Source organism: Quercus robur, chromosome 2, assembly GCF_932294415.1.
Source record: "Quercus robur chromosome 2, dhQueRobu3.1, whole genome shotgun sequence".
Taxonomy (NCBI): domain Eukaryota; kingdom Viridiplantae; phylum Streptophyta; class Magnoliopsida; order Fagales; family Fagaceae; genus Quercus; species Quercus robur.
In genome coordinates this window covers 7,611,243-7,630,100 of record NC_065535.1, presented here as the reverse complement: position 1 = coordinate 7,630,100, position 18,858 = coordinate 7,611,243, and positions in this window count along the sequence as shown.

The window sequence follows — 18,858 nt, the reverse complement described above, 5'->3', positions numbered from 1 at the left end:
AAGGCCTTGGTTCTGTCCAAAACTTGTCTTTTTTCTGTTAAGTAGTTGGTTTCCCCATAGGCTTGAGTCCGAGGACCATACAAGCCTTGGTTCTGTCCAAAACTTGTGTTTTTTCTGTTAAGTAGTTGGTTTCCCCATAGGCTTGAGTCTGAGGACCATACAAGGTCTTGGTTCTGTCCAAAACTTGTGTTTTTTCTGTTTAGTAGTTGGTTTCCCCATAGGCTTGAGTCCAAGGATCATACGAGGCCTTGGTTCTGTTCAAAACTTGTGTTTTTTTCTATTTAGTAGTTGGTTTCCCCATAGGCTTGAGTCCGAGGACCATACAAGGCCTTGGTTCTGTCCAAAATTTGTGTTTTTTCTGTTAAGTAGTTGGTTTCGCCATAGGTTTGAGTCCGAGGACCATACAAGGCCTTGGTTCTGTCCAAAACTTGGGTTTTTTCTGTTAAGTAGTTGGTTTCCCCATAGGCTTGAGTTCGAGGACCATACAAGGCCTTGGTTCTATCCAAAACTTATGTTTTTTCTGTTAAGTAGTTGGTTTGCCCATAGGCTTGAGTCCGAGGACCATACAAGGTCTTGGTTCTGTCCAAAACTTGTGTTTTTTCTGTTAAGTAGTTGGTTTCCCCATAGGCTTGAGTCCGAGGACCATACAAGGCCTTGGTTCTGTCCAAAACTTGGGTTTTTTCTGTTAAGTAGTTGGTTTCCCCATAGGCTTGAGTTCGAGAACCATACAAGGCCTTGGTTCTGTCCAAAACTTGTGTTTTTTCTGTTTAATAGTTGGTTTCCCCATAGGCTTGAGTCCGAGGACCATACAAGGCCTTGGTTCTGTCTAAAACTTGTGTTTTTTCTGTTAAATAGTTGGTTTCCCCATAGGCTTGAGTCCGAGGACCATACAAGGCCTTGGTTCTGTCCAAAACTTGTGTTTTTTCTGTTAAGTAGTTGGTTTCCCCATAGGCTTGAGTCCGAGGACCATACAAGGCCTTGGTTCTGTCCAAAACTTGTGTTTTTTCTATTAAGTAATTGGTTTCCCCATAGACTTGAGTCCGAGGACCGTACAAGGTCTTGGTTCTGTCCAAAACTTGTATTTTTCTTGTTTCAGAAGATTTGCCCCTCGGCCAAGGTGGGGGGCGTTAGCTTGATGTTGGAAGCCCCTAGAGCTGCCCGTGCCATTGATACTGCGAGGCGAAGCCTCTAGCGGAAATTTATGTCGGAACAACAATGGCGTGCTGCTGGAAATGAAGGAGCTTTCGCCGGCCCTTGCTTGACAGAGGCTTGACTCCACCGTCACCTGTGCCAATGCGCAAGCCTTCCCACAGACGGCGCCAATTGTAGGGACACGATTATTTAATGACCCAAGAATGACATTGGGCTCGTATGTAAAGGGCCCTAACAATGTAATTTGTAGAGAGTGGGCTTGAAAGGCAGGACCTTGGTCACCGGTCAGCGGTTTAGTCGTAGTTTTTATGGAAGCTTTTACATGGGTGGACTTGGTTTGACTAGTTAAGCATTCCATTGGTATGGGTTGTAGGATTTAGGTCCTCGGATTACGTCTGAGGAGCATAGTATCCTTCCCCTTCTCCCTTTCGTAGGATTTTTATCCTCCTTCCGCCCCCCCCCCCCCCCTTTTTGGCTTTCTCTCCCCCTTTTATACTAGTGTTCACTTCCCTTTTAGTGTCCACGTGTAAGTTTCACTTTCTGGGGTGCAGACCTGTCCTATCAATCCATACCTAGAGTGGTTAGGGGTGGTTGGAAAAGTTAAATAGCATGATTTGGAGTATAGGCTTGTCAGATGCAGGATTCTGTACTACGATGTTGGCAGCTTTCTCCCTTGTCCTGCCCTTGTACTAAGTTTGTCCTTTTCTTCAGGTGTTTTGTAAGGTGCTGAGCATAAGATCGTCCTCGGCCATATTCTTAGGCCTTTTTTGGGCTTTCATTATGCGTCCTTGGCAATAGCTCTCCTCGGCTTATGTCTTGGGCCCTAATGTAGAGTGGGTCTAGGCCACGAATTCTCTGGCTCCACACAAATATATATTTTATTATTTAAAGAACATATAATATGCTATGTATGAGAAAAATGACGTGTAAATTTATGAGATCTCAAAGCTTACATGACACAATATTATGAGATTAACTAAAAGTTTAATGCCATCAACTTTATATGAATATCATATACTATATAATAAAAGTTGGGTTTAGAAGCTGTGATTGCACCAAGTGGCTTCACTAATTTGCAGAAATTTTGTTAGATTTAAAAATATATATATATATATATATATTTTTTGTCCTTATCTTCTTCTCCTATAATTTTTAAGTTTATAAAATTTTAATTTGATTACAATTCAAATTCTTCATCTAATCCTTTTATTATAAATTTATCTGTAATTTCCAAGTTACTAAAAATCTTAATATTACAATCAAAATTCTTTACTATTTATTTTTACTACACAAGTATACAGTTCATTAAAAAAAAAAAAAAAAAAAAAGGAGTAACAACCCAAGTCCATTATCTATTCATAGTGATTTACTAAACTATTTTTTGGATAGAGTAAAAAAAAATTTGTAAGTAATGTATGGTACATCAAGTCATCAACATTTCTTTATATCTACTCAGTTTGAACTTTTTTTATTCCACTTTTTTATGAGATAGCAACAAAACACATTGATTAGAAATATTAATTTCAATAGGATTTAAATTCTATATCATGTGGAACTCTACCTATATATATCTGGAATGAAGTTTACTCCCATGTGTAAATGCCTAAATTCTATGATAATTGACAACACAGGATTGCATTATTTCTTCAATATTATTTTTTCATTTTTTTAAGCTATTTTTTTTTTAACTTCAAAAAAATTAATAAAAACTTCTCTCACACGTACTTAAATTCATGAATTCGGCTCATTTGTTCTCTTCTACAATAATTGGTTCAGGATTTCATTACATACTCACACTTTCATCTCTCAAAGTGATAGAGGAAACAAACATGTATATTCTTTTTTCTTTTTCTACATTTATATCTGTAAGGTTGAACTTTTTCAACCATCTAATTGGCTTTATTCCGTGCCAAATTTGCTTGTAATTCAACATTTAGTAACCCTGTATTTAGGTGGGTTTGTTGTAAGGGTAGTGAGTGAGATAGAGTGAAGTTTGCTCAAGAATGTGCAAGAAAACAGAGACTCGCGGCTGGGACTCGCGGGTGGACTCGCGGCTGCAAGCCGCCAGAAGCTGCACACGTGCCAAGCATGCTGGAAGATGAACAGTCATGCTAGCTGGAGCACTACAGGACAAAACAGGACAACTGGCCATACGGTTAACTCGCGACTGGATCTCGCGACTTGGTCAAGCCGCGAGCCACCCCTGTTTTGTAAAACCTGACGTTTCACATTCCTCTCCCACTCCAATATAAATACCCCTTTAACCCACGATTGAAAGAGAGCTTCTAGAGTGAATTTTGAGAGAGAAACCCTAAAGAAAAACCAGATTGCTTCACCCACAATCTATACCTTAGAGTCTCTTCAAATTCCCTTACTCTCTTCCTCTCCATTGTCAAATCCTTGAGAGGCATTATACCAAACCTGGTTCTCACCATTATCATCTCTGTGAGACAGTTGTTTGGAGTTCTGGGAAGCAGTTAGGAAGGAGCCAATCTTCATTGGTTGATGCTACGGTCTAGTAGCGGAATCCAGGAAGCTAGAAAAGAAAAAGGTTCGGCGCAACCTCGTTGGAGCAAGAAGCTTGGAGGGCTTAGGTGCACTGGGTAGATTAGGCTTGGAGGGTCTATTGCTGTCCTTGTATCCCAACTGTATTTTCTAGTGGATTGATTACCGCTTGAAGGGCGGCGGAGAGGTTTTTCGCCGAGGACTTCGGTTTCCTCTTCGATAACACATCGCGTGTTGTCTTTGTGTTTGCATCTTCCTTCCTCTCTATCTTTGCCTTTACATTATCTGCTGTGGTTTTATTTTGTTATGGCTTAGATAGTTTATAACCAATTTCATATTATAGCATGTGTTAAGTTTCCGCACACTAGTTGTTTGACATATTGCTTGAGTTGGTTAAGTTGTATTTTGGGGGTCTAAACGTTCAAAGGTGTTTTGTACACATTTTTGAACTTTCAATTGGTATCAGAGCGGGTACACTGCTGTTGGTTTCATTACCATTGTGTGATCCTTGACTCCCTTTTGAGATGGATAGGTCTCAATCCCTAAATGCACCTCCATATTTTGATGGTAATAATTATGCTTTTTGGAAGGTTCGTATGAGAGCTTTTCTATGTTCTATTGATGAATTCGTTTGGGATGCTGTTGAGATTGGTTGGACCAAACCTGAGGCAGCCAAATCCACATGGGATAAGGCAGCACTTGCTGCATCTAATGCTAACAGTAAAGCACTCAATGCTATTTTCTGTGGTGTGTCTCCAGATGAATTTCACAGGATTTCTCATATTACCATTGCCAAAGAAGCATGGGAGATTCTGGAAACCACTTATGAAGGCACGAAGAAAGTGAAAGACACCAAGTTACAAATGCTGACCACTCGGTTTGAGGAGCTTAAAATGAGTGAGGATGAGTCTTTTGACTCTTTCTATGGGAAGCTAAATGAGGTGGTTGTCAGTAAGTTTAACTTGGGGGAGAAAACGGAAGACTCAAAGATTGTAAGGAAGATCCTTCGATCATTGCCGGAAAGTTTTCGTGCTAAAGTGACAGCCATTGAAGAGAGCAAGGATCTTGACGACATCAAAGTACAGGAGCTGGTTGGTTCTCTGCAGACTTATGAGATGTCTCTGCCCAATCAACGGAACAGTAAATCCCTTGCTCTAAAGACCATTAATGAGAAGGTGGAAGATCAAGACTCATCGGGAGAAGATGTGGTTGACAAAGATGTAGCCTATCTTGTTAAAAATTTCAGAAAGTTTTTGAAATTCAAAAATAATGGCAAATTTGATGACAAAAGAAAATTCCAAAGTTCTGGAAGGGAGAAGAGGGATTTCAAAAAGAAAGATGGAAAAGAATCCCAAACCACACAAGGTGTCACTTGTTTTGAATGTAACGGGCATGGACACTTTAAGAAGGAATGTCCGAATTATTTGAAATCGAAAGGCAAGGTGTATGCCACGACCTTGAGTGACTCAGATTCGTCTGACTCAGAATCTGAAGAGAGCTGTGATGGAGAAGGGAACTATTCAGCTTTCATGACTATTGCTCATGTTGAGTCTTCGGATGAGTTGAATCTGCTTCACGAGACCTTGGAGAACATAGTGATGATGAATCACTAGAAATTGTTGAAGAATCTGAAGCTGAAGAAGAAGAAAGCACAACAAATCTTCAAGAGAATTATAACTCACTCTTGGAGAAATCGGGTGAGTACACAAGGGTGGCCAAGGCTGCTGTAAGAAAAATAAAGAAGGCAGAGGAGGACTACAAAAGTCTCCTAATTCGATATGGGGAGTCCAAATGTGAGATAGAAACACTGAATGGTGAGTTGTCCGAAGCCTACACAAAAGTGAGATTTCTTGAGAATGAGGTTGTGCAAGCGAATGTTAAAATAAAGAGGGTCACCACCAAGAAGCTAGATGATGTTATATCATCTCAAAAGAGCTTTTCAGACAAATCCGGATTGGGATATACCGGAGGAAGTAGTTCGTCTGGAAATGTCACTAAAGAAGTGAAGTTTGTAAAGGCCAAAGATCCAGTTGTAGCTGACCTTACTGGTGAGAAGCTCAAAGTGGAGGAGAAGAAGAATGTGGTGAACCAACGGATGCTGAATCATCGTAATCAGTCTGTGGGCAGGTCTAAATCCTGTGCCAAGTCACGTCCACGACCACAAAGAGGTCCTAGAGGAACTTATGTGTGCCATTATTGCGGACTTCAAGGGCACACTCGACCAAATTGCCAAAAGCTGAGAGCAAAGAACAGTGCATCTCCTCAAAGGTTAGGAGGACCCAGAATTGATAGGAGAATTTGGACAGGAGATCAATCTAGAGATCAAAATGGAGATCCCGGAATGATGAACGTGATGAAGATGATTGGTGCATTCACCAACTGCTTGGAAAGCTTCTCACGAAGGTTTGAAAGCCCTAACTCCCATACCCAATCCTATAAGGAAATCACCCCAAACGCAAGTGACGTATGGGTGAATAAGGGTACTCATGTATAAGCATTACAACATGTCCATGCATTAATACTTCCTATGCTTTGTGATAATATTTGTTTGATTAGTTTGCAGTTTTTGATGGTGGTTGTTTGCTTGTCTTCTTGTGAATATTTTTAATTTTGTTTTATCAATCTTTTTGTTTCTTGTGTCAAAAATCCAAAAATCACATAAAAATTAGAAAATCAAAAAGCTTGATTGACTTTGTTGAGTTTTGTCTTAAAACTTGTTTTGCCTTGTACCTTTGTGCTAATGGCTTTGTGCATTTTCGAGCATTGCTTGTTTTCATGCACTCATATCACTGTGGGAAAAATCTTGAAATCTATGTGATTGTTGTAAATAGATCTTCAAACTTGTCATGAATGATTAGTGAATGGTTATGTTGATCTTGAGACATGCATAGACTTGTGTCTATATATCTTCCCACTTTTTATTTTTTTGTTTTGCTAAAAAGAGCTCACCAAATGTAAATCTCCAAATGAAAAGAGATATTGAGCTGCAAAAGCCTGTCGCACATTCTAGTATTTGACTAGGAAAAAGGGTAAGCGACCTCATAATTCAAGTGAATGTTAATTCAAAAAGGCCAAAGGCCTGTTCTTTAAAGTGAAATGTCATATATCACTCTCACAATGAGAGATGATTGCCTCAAAAAGATCAAATGTTATGATTGAAAGTGGAGTCAAATGAAAAGCTCCAAGTTATGTTATCAAGATGTGTGGGAGGTCATATATACATATTTCTATAATTGAGATTGGTCACATGATCTAGTGCTAATTGTGTATGCCTTGGTTGAATTGATCATTGAACCTTCACAATAGACGAAGGACTATCTCATTGTTGGTATCCACACACAACACACAAGTTTATGTTCCATAAATGCCATATTCATTTGTGTGATTGTACTTGATAAAATGTGTTTTCACATGCTCAATCTTTGTTAATTCAAGCACAAAAAGATTTTTGAGTGTTTTAGGTGTTTTTGGAAAGTATTTTGTTTGAAAAATCTGAAAATTTCAAAAATACTGTTTTGCCCTGTTTTGGCGGCTCAGTCGCGGGTATGTCAAGTCGCGAGCCTCAGTCGCATCTTCGCTGGTCATTTTTGGCGACTTGTTCGCGAGTGGAAGGTCCAGTTGCGAGGTTCACTCAGAGATTTTCGCGGCTCAGCTCGCGACTCACTCGCGGGTAGACCTTCCAGTCGTGAAAAAAACTTAGAAAAATTTTTCAAAATTTTGTTCTTAAGTGCTTTGGCGGCTTGAGCTGGCGACTGTGTGACGACTTAATCAAGTCGCGAAAATCGCGTGTTTTGCAGAAACAGGAGCAGTTTTTAAACTTTTTTCAGTTTTCCCTCGAACTTTTGTGACTGTTCATCTTCTCTCTAAACTCTCTTCCTTCCAAACACTCCGTGCTCCCATTTCCAATCTCTATTGTTGCACTCTTGTAGCTCAAAATCGTCAAGTTACAGGTATGGGTTTTCAGTTTTGCACTCTTTTCTACTTGATTTTGTGCTTTTACCCTTTGATTTTTCGCATATGATTGTGATTTTGAAATGGGTTTATGTTTCGGTTTCTGCTCCTTGTTCATGCTTAGCTTGTGGATGCTGTTACTATAGTTTGTGTTGATGATAGTCATATCCTTATTGCTCTTCATCTTGTGCTTAGCTAAGTGTTTCTTTTATTTTATTCTGAACTTTGAGCTGTTGAGTTGTTTCTATTGGTTCACTTTGAGGTTGTGAGTTTTACTGTGCTAAAATTGCATGTTTTATTGTGTTAATCTGTTGGGAGCTTCTGTTAGGCTCAAAATACTGTTTGTATGTCATATCATTTTTCCATTATCTGTCTCAATGTCATTTATCTACCTTTAGGATAGTTTCTCCATGTTGTTCATGTGTTTCCTATCTTAGGCTTGGTTTATCCATGTGATTGATTAAGTAGCTTATTGTTTAAGTGTTCAAAGTTAATTTGTATGAATGATATCTCTTTGATAATTACATGGTACTAACTGAATCTGCACATATATTGTTCTATGCTGTTGTGGCCTTTTCTGATTGTTCACAGATGGCTCCCTCACCTCAGAAGAAGAAATCTACTGCAAAGAAGGCTGACAAAAGATTAAAGATGGATTCTAAACTGTTTAGGTTAGTTCACCACTTTGAGAGATACAAGGATAACTTCTTGAATGCAGGAATCATTCAAGAAAGATTTGTAGATTTGGAGGACTTAAGACAAACCTTTATTCCCAGCTGTTTTGAAGGAAGAGGATGGGAAAAGCTTCTGAGTGGTTTCCCTGTTGTGTGTGAACCCCTAATTAGGGAATTTTACTCAAATGCTGTGATAAAGGAGAATGAATTAAGTTGCTGGGTGAGGGGTAAAGAATTTGTCTTGGATGCTCATGTCATAGATGATGCATTAGGGCTTGAAGGATTAGATGATGAAGAATTTATCAATTACAAGGATAGGAGTGTTTCTATTGAAACAGTTCAACAAAGGATAGGTGGGCAGAGAGAAGGGAAATGTTTGAATACCACTGCCTTTCCAGTGGACATGAGGTGCCTTACAATAATTATGATGTTTAACCTCTATCCCATTAAGAAATTGACTACAATCAATTGTGCTAGAGCAGTCTTTCTGATGGATCTCAAAGAAAAGAACTTCATAGACATAAGTTCCCACATTTATGACACCATTGTGGATGAGACTAGAACAACCTCTAGGCCTAAATTGATCTTTCCCAGTTTGCTAATGAGGATTTTTAGAAGGAAGGGTGTTCCAATCCCTCAAGACATCAGTCCCATGTCCACACCTTCTGCAATCAACAAGCTTACCTGCAAAAGGATAAGTGTTAGGCTTCCAGGAGAAGAAGATGAAGGTGATGAAGGAGATGCTGTCCCAATGGAGACTGAAGCAGAGGCAACAGGGCTTGCATCAACCTCAACACCTAGGAGGAGTGGCAAAAGACATAGAGCTTCAACTTCTGTAGACACACCTCCAGATGCTTTCCAGATCATTCTGGAAAGGCTTGATGGGATCAGGGCAGTCCAAACTGAGCACTCTGACAGGATGAGAGCCATAAAAGACCAGATTGATGTCTTGGCTGCTAAACTTGACAGCTTCACAACTCAGCATGACCAGTGACCCTTTGGCCATTCCTGTCAAAAAGGGGGAGAAGTTCATTGATGATTGAGAAGCAGAAAAGCAGCTCTTAAGGGGGAGTAATTAGTTGAGGGGGAGTTGCCAAAAACAGAAACTTTGTTTATATATGTTTATGATTTGGGTATTTATATATGTTTATGATTTGGGTATTTTTAGTGTTTTTATGGTTTTGATACACTGTGTTTTGGTGTATAGCTGTTCCTAATTCATAACTTATACTCTTGGTTTAAACTTTAATATATTTTGATGATGTTATTCAGGATGTTTTTGCTTTGTACCCATGTGCTTTTGTAAGCTTTTAGGGTTAATGTTTCATGCATAGTTTGTAGGCTTTATGGTATGTACCTTGCTTAGTGCAGCCTTTATGCTATGTTGAAATCAGTACTTTAATCTAAATGTTCTGCATTTTGGTTTATGTACTGTCACTCTTGTGCCCTTGTAGGATTGTTCCTAGATGCATATGCCTTGTGTGCTATGCATTGGTTGAGTGTTGAGCATACAAGTGTCTTGCCTTGTGCTTGTTAACTTGTATGTCCTTGTGTTCATTCCAAGTGTGAATGAGCACTGTGATCACTACCTTGTGGTGTTCACTTGGTTGATCAAGCCATGGTTTGTTTATTAACTCCATCTTTGCTTGATCACATATTGCCTGTTTCATATGCATTTATAATTTTCTGCTTACAATGATCATGGTGTATTGTTGTGTTTCAGGAGTATTATGTTCATATGATTCAAGTGCTTCACAGCTTCTAGAGTTAGGTGTGAGTGAGTTTTGTTCAATTGTTCCCAACTCACATGTTAAGTCTAGAGTCTGTTTTAGGGTTTTGTCACGGAATAGCCAAAGGGGGAGATTGTAAGGTTGAACTTTTTCAACCATCTAATTGGCTTTATTCCGTGCCAAATTTGCTTGTAATTCAGCATTTAGTAACCCTGTATTTAGGTGGGTTTGTTGTAAGGGTAGTGAGTGAGATAGAGTGAAGTTTGCTCAAGAGTGTGCAAGAAAACAGAGACTCGCGGCTGGGACTCGCGGGTGGACTCGCGGCTGCAAGCCGCCAGAAGCTGCACACGTGCCAAGCATGCTGGAAGATGAACAGTCATGCTAGCTGGAGCACTACAGGACAAAACAGGACAACTGGCCATACGGTTAACTCGCGACTGGATCTCGCGACTTGGTCAAGCCGTGAGCCACCCCTGTTTTGTAAAACCTGACGTTTCACATTCCTCTCCCACTCCAATATAAATACCCCTTTAACCCACGATTGAAAGAGAGCTTCCAGAGTGAATTTTGAGAGAGAAACCCTAAAGAAAAACCAGATTGCTTCACCCACAATCTATACCTTAGAGTCTCTTCAAATTCCCTTACTCTCTTCCTCTCCATTGTCAAATCCTTGAGAGGCATTATACCAAACCTGGTTCTCACCATTATCATCTCTGTGAGACAGTTGTTTGGAGTTCTGGGAAGCAGTTAGGAAGGAGACAATCTTCATTGGTTGATGCTACGGTCTAGTAGCGGAATCCGGGAAGCTAGAAAAGAAAAAGGTTCGGCGCAACCTCGTTGGAGCAAGAAGCTTGGAGGGCTTAGGTACACTGGGTAGATTAGGCTTGGAGGGTCTATTGCTGTCCTTGTATCCCAACTGTATTTTCTAGTGGATTGATTACCGCTTGGAGGGCGGCGGAGAGGTTTTTCGCCGAAGACTTCGGTTTCCTCTTCGATAACACATCGCGTGTTGTCTTTGTGTTTGCATCTTCCTTCCTCTCTATCTTTGCCTTTACATTATCTGCTGTGGTTTTATTTTGTTATGGCTTAGATAGTTTATAACCAATTCCATATTATAGCATGTGTTAAGTTTCCGCACACTAGTTGTTTGACATATTGCTTGAGTTGGTTAAGTTGTATTTTGGGGGTCTAAACGTTCAAAGGTGTTTTGTACACGTTTTTGAACTTTCAATATCTTAATTTATGATTGGTACAGTTTGTTAATTTTAGGTTATGAATAATTTTGATTATATTCCTAATATTAAATTTAAATTATTATTTATAGGTTTTTAGTTGTGTTATATTCTTCCAAAAAAAAATCGTGTTATGTTTATATGTGCATAATGTATACATATGGCTAGATGATGTCTCCCTAATAATTTTAAACTAGGTTCTTGAATTAACATTTTTTTTTTTTGGTATTTAATTTTCTTATTCATTGTAAGTCGTTGATTTTAATGAATGTGTTTTTTGATAAAGTTTATGATTTTTTTTTTTTTTGGGAGGTTTTGATATGGTATTTCACTGTGATTATCAATATCCATTTTAAGAGTTTTAATTAGTAACATATATTTTTCCATGAATATAAATTAAAGAGAAATTTTTTAGAATAAAAGAAATAGTAAAATTGAAGAACCAAGCTGGTTGACTATTTAAAACTCACCTTGAAGAAGTAACATTAGTAACTTTTTCGTTGGGTTAAGATAATTAAATATATTCACTATTTTAAAATAACAATTTCAAAATTATATATAAGAAAAAAATATCTTATTCATGATATAAAAATATTTACTGATATATATATATATATATATATAACTTATTAAAAGAGTGTAATAAATATGTTTGTATTTAGAATGCATAAGATGATTGAATTTTTTTTTTGTATATTATTTTTTGCCAATATCATGAAACAAAATTTGTAAGCTTTGCTTTAAAATTACGTGGATTTGAATTTGTCATTAATTTTTTTGCAAAATTTTTCATTATTTTAAATGTTTAGTAATTTAGATTATTCTTAATTATTGAATTGAGGTCTCCACTTGAATTTGATTTCAATTTTTGTTTTGAATAGTTTTTAATTATTAAATTTAAGGTTTTTCTATTTAAATATACGTTGGTGATTAATTGAGCCTTAAAGCTCTATCTATACATATATGCTTTTTTTTAGAATACTAAGCATTTTAACACACACACGGGAAGAGAGGAGAAGGTCTTAAAGAAACTAACAGTAATGTATATCTAAAAGACTCTAACTCTTGGATACATTGTATGAACTTTATAATACTTAAAAGTAATATGTATGCATTTTATAATACCTTAGTTTCACATAATATGCATTCATTATATTACTTAAAAGTGAAATATTCATTTATTTCATTAGCTATTCTATTATCAAATTTTAAGTAAATTAATAAATAAAAAATATTCACATATGAATTTTGATTAAGCCGTGCATCGCACGGGCATAATGCTAGTTATAGATTATAAATTATAGATATGATCAATATTTGAAATTTAATTACTATATATTTAAATCAATTTTATTAATCATAATTTATATTTATTTTAAGCTATACAAACTAATAACAACTATCAAAATCACCAAAAATATAACTAAAATCAAAAAGAATATTTTTAAAAATAGAAATTGTAAGGTTGATCATAACTACAAGATCTCACAGATAATCACAAACACTTAAAAGTTAAGATTGTACTACCACACACATTTAGTGTAATGGTTACTCCACAAGTATAAAGTTCTTGTGGGGTAAGGGAGAAAGGGCCGGGTTTCAAGTCTCAAAAAGAAAAATTTACACATATACACTTAGATTAGGTTAGAGTAGAATTTATATTTTATATAAAAAATAAATAAATAAAAAAAGTTAAGATTTTTAGTGGTAACAAAATTTTTTTTTTTTTTATGAGAACTGTAACAAATACTAACATCCATAACTTACACATAGGTAATAACCAATGTGTTTTATATAAACTAAGCACTAATCATTCAAATGAAGAGAAAAACAAAAGTTTAAAATGTTTCTAGATTCCATAGGCATGCATAATCGAAAGAGTCTAACTGGATCTTTACAGATAGTTAGCAAAAATAAATAAATAAAATAAGCAAAGCAATTTTTTTCTAGACACATTTAAGACTTGGAGTCAACACCTAAATCGAATTTTCTTCTAGACACAATTTTGTCAATATTTGTTGCCCTTCTAGAGACTAGAGTGAGATTTTGATTTCAAGATGAGGTCTGCGACAATTATGGCTTGGTTGTTGGTATTGCAATGGAGGCCGTGGTTGAGGTTCTGGCGAAAGGGATTTGAGTTGTTTGGGAATTCTAATTAAGCTGTAGTTATGCTAATTAATCACAATTAATCTAAGTCCAAGCTCGTTTTCTTGGGCCATTGATCATAGGGGGCTGGGGTGAGTCCATCTAAATAGAATGGTTAATTGGTTATTGGTAACAGATGGACTGCGAGAGCGGATGGCATTTCTTAGGTGTAACAAGCAGGCTGATATTGGTGGGCATAAACAGAAACATTTGCCAAGGGCCTAAGGATTCTGCAAGCAACAAAAAGGAACTAGATTGGGCCATGATAGTAATGCATAGTAGTGTTGACCTTGCATAACTAAAGGACCTAAAGTTTATGTTAAGGGTACTTATTATTGCACACTCGTTAGTGTAAATCGCCTATACACATGATGCATTCCATCATTAAACCAAAAAAATAGGGTACACTAGAATACTAACATAAAACCAACTGCCCAAACCAATCTGTGGTGGGAGCGATGGCCTCGAAAATGCTCTCTAGGAGTTGCTAGCCTGCTACTATCTTAGCTGAAAAAAGAGCCTCCTTATTTCATGATGTGCATGAAATATATAAAATAAATTACTCACATATCAATATATTTAGCTTTACTTTTATGTTATTTTGTGACTGATTATATAATATCTTTGTGTTGTAGGTAACAAGGGCTTTACATGCAAAGTGGGGCTAGGCCAATTGAATCAAGCCAACTTACATCCAGCCAGGCATTAATTCAAGAAAAGACCAACCCAATTAAATTTAAGTCCAATTGGAGCAAGGAATCAAAGGAAATTTGCACCAAATCCAAGTCCAATTCGGATTAGGATTCCAGACTGCACATCAGTTAGTATTTTTGGCATAACTTTCGGCTCAGATGTCCAATCGAGATGATTCAAGTTGAGCTAGAACATTAACTTAAAGGGCTACAACTTTGTAGTTCACCAAAAGTCCAAATTCTGAAGTTAAATTGGCCAAAACCGTCGGTTAAGTGAAGCCTAAAAATCTGGGATTTTCTCCAAACGGGAATTCAACTTGTAATAGGATTCATTGACCTATTTAAAGGCTCTTTAGGGCAAAATTCAGGGGGGCTGAGGCTAGTGCTAGGGTTGGGGGCTGTACATAGAGAGTGCGGCTACTTTGATTTTCTTCCATGACAGTTAGTTTTATTTTATTTATCTAGTTTAATGTTTAGTATTTTATTTTTATGTTTTCCTTCAATTACTATGAGTAGCTAAATTTATAATTAGGGTTGAGGATGAAACCTTGTTAAGGATTATTAATAATATTTATGTGATTTGATTTTTCCGACAATAGTTGTTCTTTAATGATTTAAATTGTTCTTGCTTCATATCAATTGACTAAGATGGAATTCTAGATATGAGTTCAATCATGTTTTTTTCATGATTTAGGATTTATCTTAATTAATTGAATGCTTGGTTTATTAATTCTTGATTATAAAATTGGATATCGTTTGTGATTTGTCTGTCAATGGATACAATTGATGATTTGTTTGTCTACGGATACAATTGATGATTTGGTTTTATACTTAAGAAGCGAAGAAGAACATGCTTTAGATTCTTAAACATAAGTTTTAATGATGATATTTTCCATGATAGCAAAATTGATTTCTAGATTATCATGTAGTGAGTTGGGAAAAATTAATGATCATAAATATACACTGATATGACTTACAAGGTGGATTCCAAAACCTTAATTCCTTTCTCTTGATTGTTTACATCTTTTTATTGCTTTATATCTTTTGCTTAGTTTAACTATTTGCTTATTTTTATTATTTGTTTAGTATATTAAATTGCAAAAAAAACCAGTTTTCATTAAACTAGATTAGGATTAGTTTGGTTAAGGTTTAATTAATTTTCCTACGTTCATACAAGTCCCTGTAGGTTCGACCTCGTTCTTGTCCAACTATACTTCGGTATGGTTCGTACACTTGCAAGTACTTTAAAATTTCACAACATTTCACAATATGTGAATCCAACCCAAAGTCTTGTGCATGGAACAACTCACTAACTTGGATTCTCCTGTTGTTTGATCTTTTTCCTCTCAATACTATGCCACCCCCAAGATGAGTTCCTGTCTTGTAGAATTGGCCTATGAGTTGTTAGAGTCAAGTTAGTTTACTAACTGTTAGCATAGTTTTCAGAATCGGACCGGACCGGGAGGTCGGACCGTGAAAACTGGGAACCAGGATGAAAACCGGTTTTTTAAGCATGAAGAACCGGATTTTTTGTTAAATCCGTGAACCGCTAAAACCGGGGTTGGACCGCACGAACCGGTGAGAACCGTGCGGTTCAACCCCTTAGCAATTTTTTTTTTTTTTACAATTTTATTCTACTTAATTAAATTATCCATCTCTTACAAGGAATAAAAAAAAAATTATAATTAAAATCTTTCAAAGATATTCAATTTTACTTCAAAAATTAATCATAAATTTTAATGTTCTCATGGTTATTATTTTATTTTATTAAATTTCTTATTTAATTATTAAATATATGCTTTAAAATCATTAAATTTCTCTCACATATATAGATATATTGTCAATTTTGCTAGTTTTATAAATTTAATATCTATATTTAGGCTTTAATTGATTATTAAATTAATTATGACGTCATTACGGTTCGACCCCAGTTCGACCTTAAAAAGCTTGAATCGCTCCCTTTTACGGTTCAATGAATGGTCCGGGTCTGAAAACCTTGACTATTAGTTGCTATGGAAGTTACATTCAGCTTGTTGTATAAAGATTGTAGTTGCTGTAATTGAATGAACAAAAAAAGGAATAACCAATTTCTCTCTTTCTAATCTTCTATACGTTTCTAATCTCTTTCATTTCTTAGGAGGCCTGGCTACCACAAATCAGCCACCCTAATCCTAAATCGTACAAGTTTTTTCATTAACCTCCTAATCCATTTTTTAAGTGATTGCATGACGTGAAATTTGCATTCTTGACTGTAGGGAAGTGAAAAAGGTTGGCTGATTATTAAGAGAAAAAAGAAAGGCTCCTTGAAGATTGTTTGGGTAGGCCATATTCCAAGCACTTAGCAAGTGGTTGCTGATTTGAATTATTCTTCTATTCTAACTGGGTTACAGTATGTATTTGTGAAGGTTTTTGGGTATTTGGATTTAACAAATGAGAATAGTAAGACTTTGAACAAGGGGTGGTGTTATTGTAATTCATTATTGGTGGTTAAGGATTTTGTACAGTATGGAATCCCCGAGCCTATTGGGCCTTTGACCCTGGCCCAATGGTACGAACCCTAATCCTAACCCTTTGTATGGGACAAGGCCCCAAGCCTGCTAAGCCGTGGGCCCAGGCCTCGTGCTGCGATTCTTAATCTAAGGCACGTCGGACTCGTAATCTTGGCCCAAACTCCTCAAGGAGCATTCCGGGCTTTGCCTGGTCAAATACGTCCTGGAGGGGAACGTGATTGCTTGGTTATACATGTCTCGGATGCCCGGTATGGCCTTAGGGGGTATCGCTGCAGAACATCCTTATGGAGGTGGGAACCGGTTCTAATGCCACCACTACCACTCTTAACGAAACATCAACTTAGACGCAATGGAATTGGACCCTCATTTCCACTTATAATCAAGAATAATCATGGCATTCCCATTAACCTCACGCTATAAATAAGAAACGAGAATGAGAAGAAGGGGGTTGGCAATTTTGGAGAGAATAGGGAGAGAAAAGAGCAACCATTCTAAGAAAGAAAGATAGTGATACTGTGAGGTAAAGAGAAGGGTTTATGGAAATAGGAGTGTCCCTGGGCTTTCGAGCATAGGACCACCCTCAGTAGGAAACCCAAAGCCCACGATATAAATAGATTGTGAAGCCCAAGTAGAGGTTGAGCCTAATAGGCATATTATGGGTATGCACAATTGGTGCCATCTGTGGGAATCTCCTACAAAGTTGTAGTTCTGTCGGGGCATGCACGAGGAAATTTTTGCAGGACAATCTGGGAGCTATGCTGAAAGTGGCTCTGGGAGATCTTCTCGGGGATCCACCTAGTGGGAAAGAAGGAAAAAGTGACGTGAAGATAAGGAGTATGAAGAGCAAGGCCAGTCCGGACTCGGAGAGGGGTCATTTCAAATGTATCGAACAATGTTCGGGGCCTTGAGGCGCAACCGTTTCTACAGAAGGGATGAAGAGCTTGAACAAAGGGATGAAGAGCTTGAGTGTCTACGTAGGTTGGTGAGGGATTTAGAGTTGGAAGCAAGAGGTAGGCGTAGAAGAAGGGACCACAAGGAGCGAGGGGAAGGGTCAGCTAGTGTGGGAGGCCATTATGGAGTAGGTTCCCATCGATCTGGATCTCATCGCCACTGGGATCACTCACAGGAATATTCAGATCGTGATTCGATTTCCCCAGAGGAGCGACGAACCTAGAATGCTGCCATGGATGCCATAAGTCGTGCGTTACGCTAGGCCGTTCGATCGCCATTCTCAAGAGAAATTGAAAGGGACTCTATACCGACCAGATTTACACGGCTGCCATTCAAATTTTATGATGAAAAGACGGACCCGATAAAGCATGTGAGCCATTATATTCAAATGATATCTTTGCACACTTATAACGACGTATTAATGTGTAAGGTATTTCCTTCAAGCCTCGGTCCCACTGCACTTAGGTGGTTTAATGGGTTGAGGAAAGGCTCGATTCACAGTTTTTCCAAGTTGATTCAAGAGTTTGGTGTCCGGTTCATGACCTATAACCGGGTTCCACAACCCGTGAACGCGTTGCTGTCGATGAAAATGGAGGCTGGGGAAACCCTCCGCAACTATGCTAACTAGTACTAGGAGCTGTACAATGAGATTAGTGGAGGTAATGAAAAGATCGCGGTGAGCATTTTTCGAATGAGGTTGCCTGAGGATTCTAAATTGCAAGATTCATTGACGAGAAGGCCTCCCGAGGATATGAGACAACTGATGAAGCATATTGAAGAATATAAACAACTAGAGGATGATCGGTTACAAAGCAAAGGCAAGGCCCCGGACATAAGTCATCCTCGGTAGAGTAGTTTATAGTCCAGACCCCAGAAGGATTTGAGGATTCAAGAACCAGGGCCATAGATGGGGGAAGTGAATGTAGCCTTCAAGGAGCCGATGCACAGGATTGTGGATCGAATCAAGAATGAGCCATACTTTCAGTGGCCGAACAAGATGGGGGGCGACCCTTCAAGGAGGAATCAGAATTTGTACTGTACTTACCATAGGGATAAAGGACACACCATCGAATAGTGTAGAGTGTTAAAAGATCATCTGGAGCAGTTAGTGAAGGCTATGTATTTGAAAGAGTTTGTAGTGGATCCCAAGAATCAAGAATCCGGACAGGATGCTCGGCCTCGCTAGAATCCTCTCCCGCCCCTGTTGGGAGTAATAGAAGTCATCCACGCTACCCCAAAGGGCTCTTAGGTATCCAAGAGGGGGGTGCTGGTTGTGGTATCGGCGGAAGGTAGCACAGGTGACCAGCCCTCCGAAA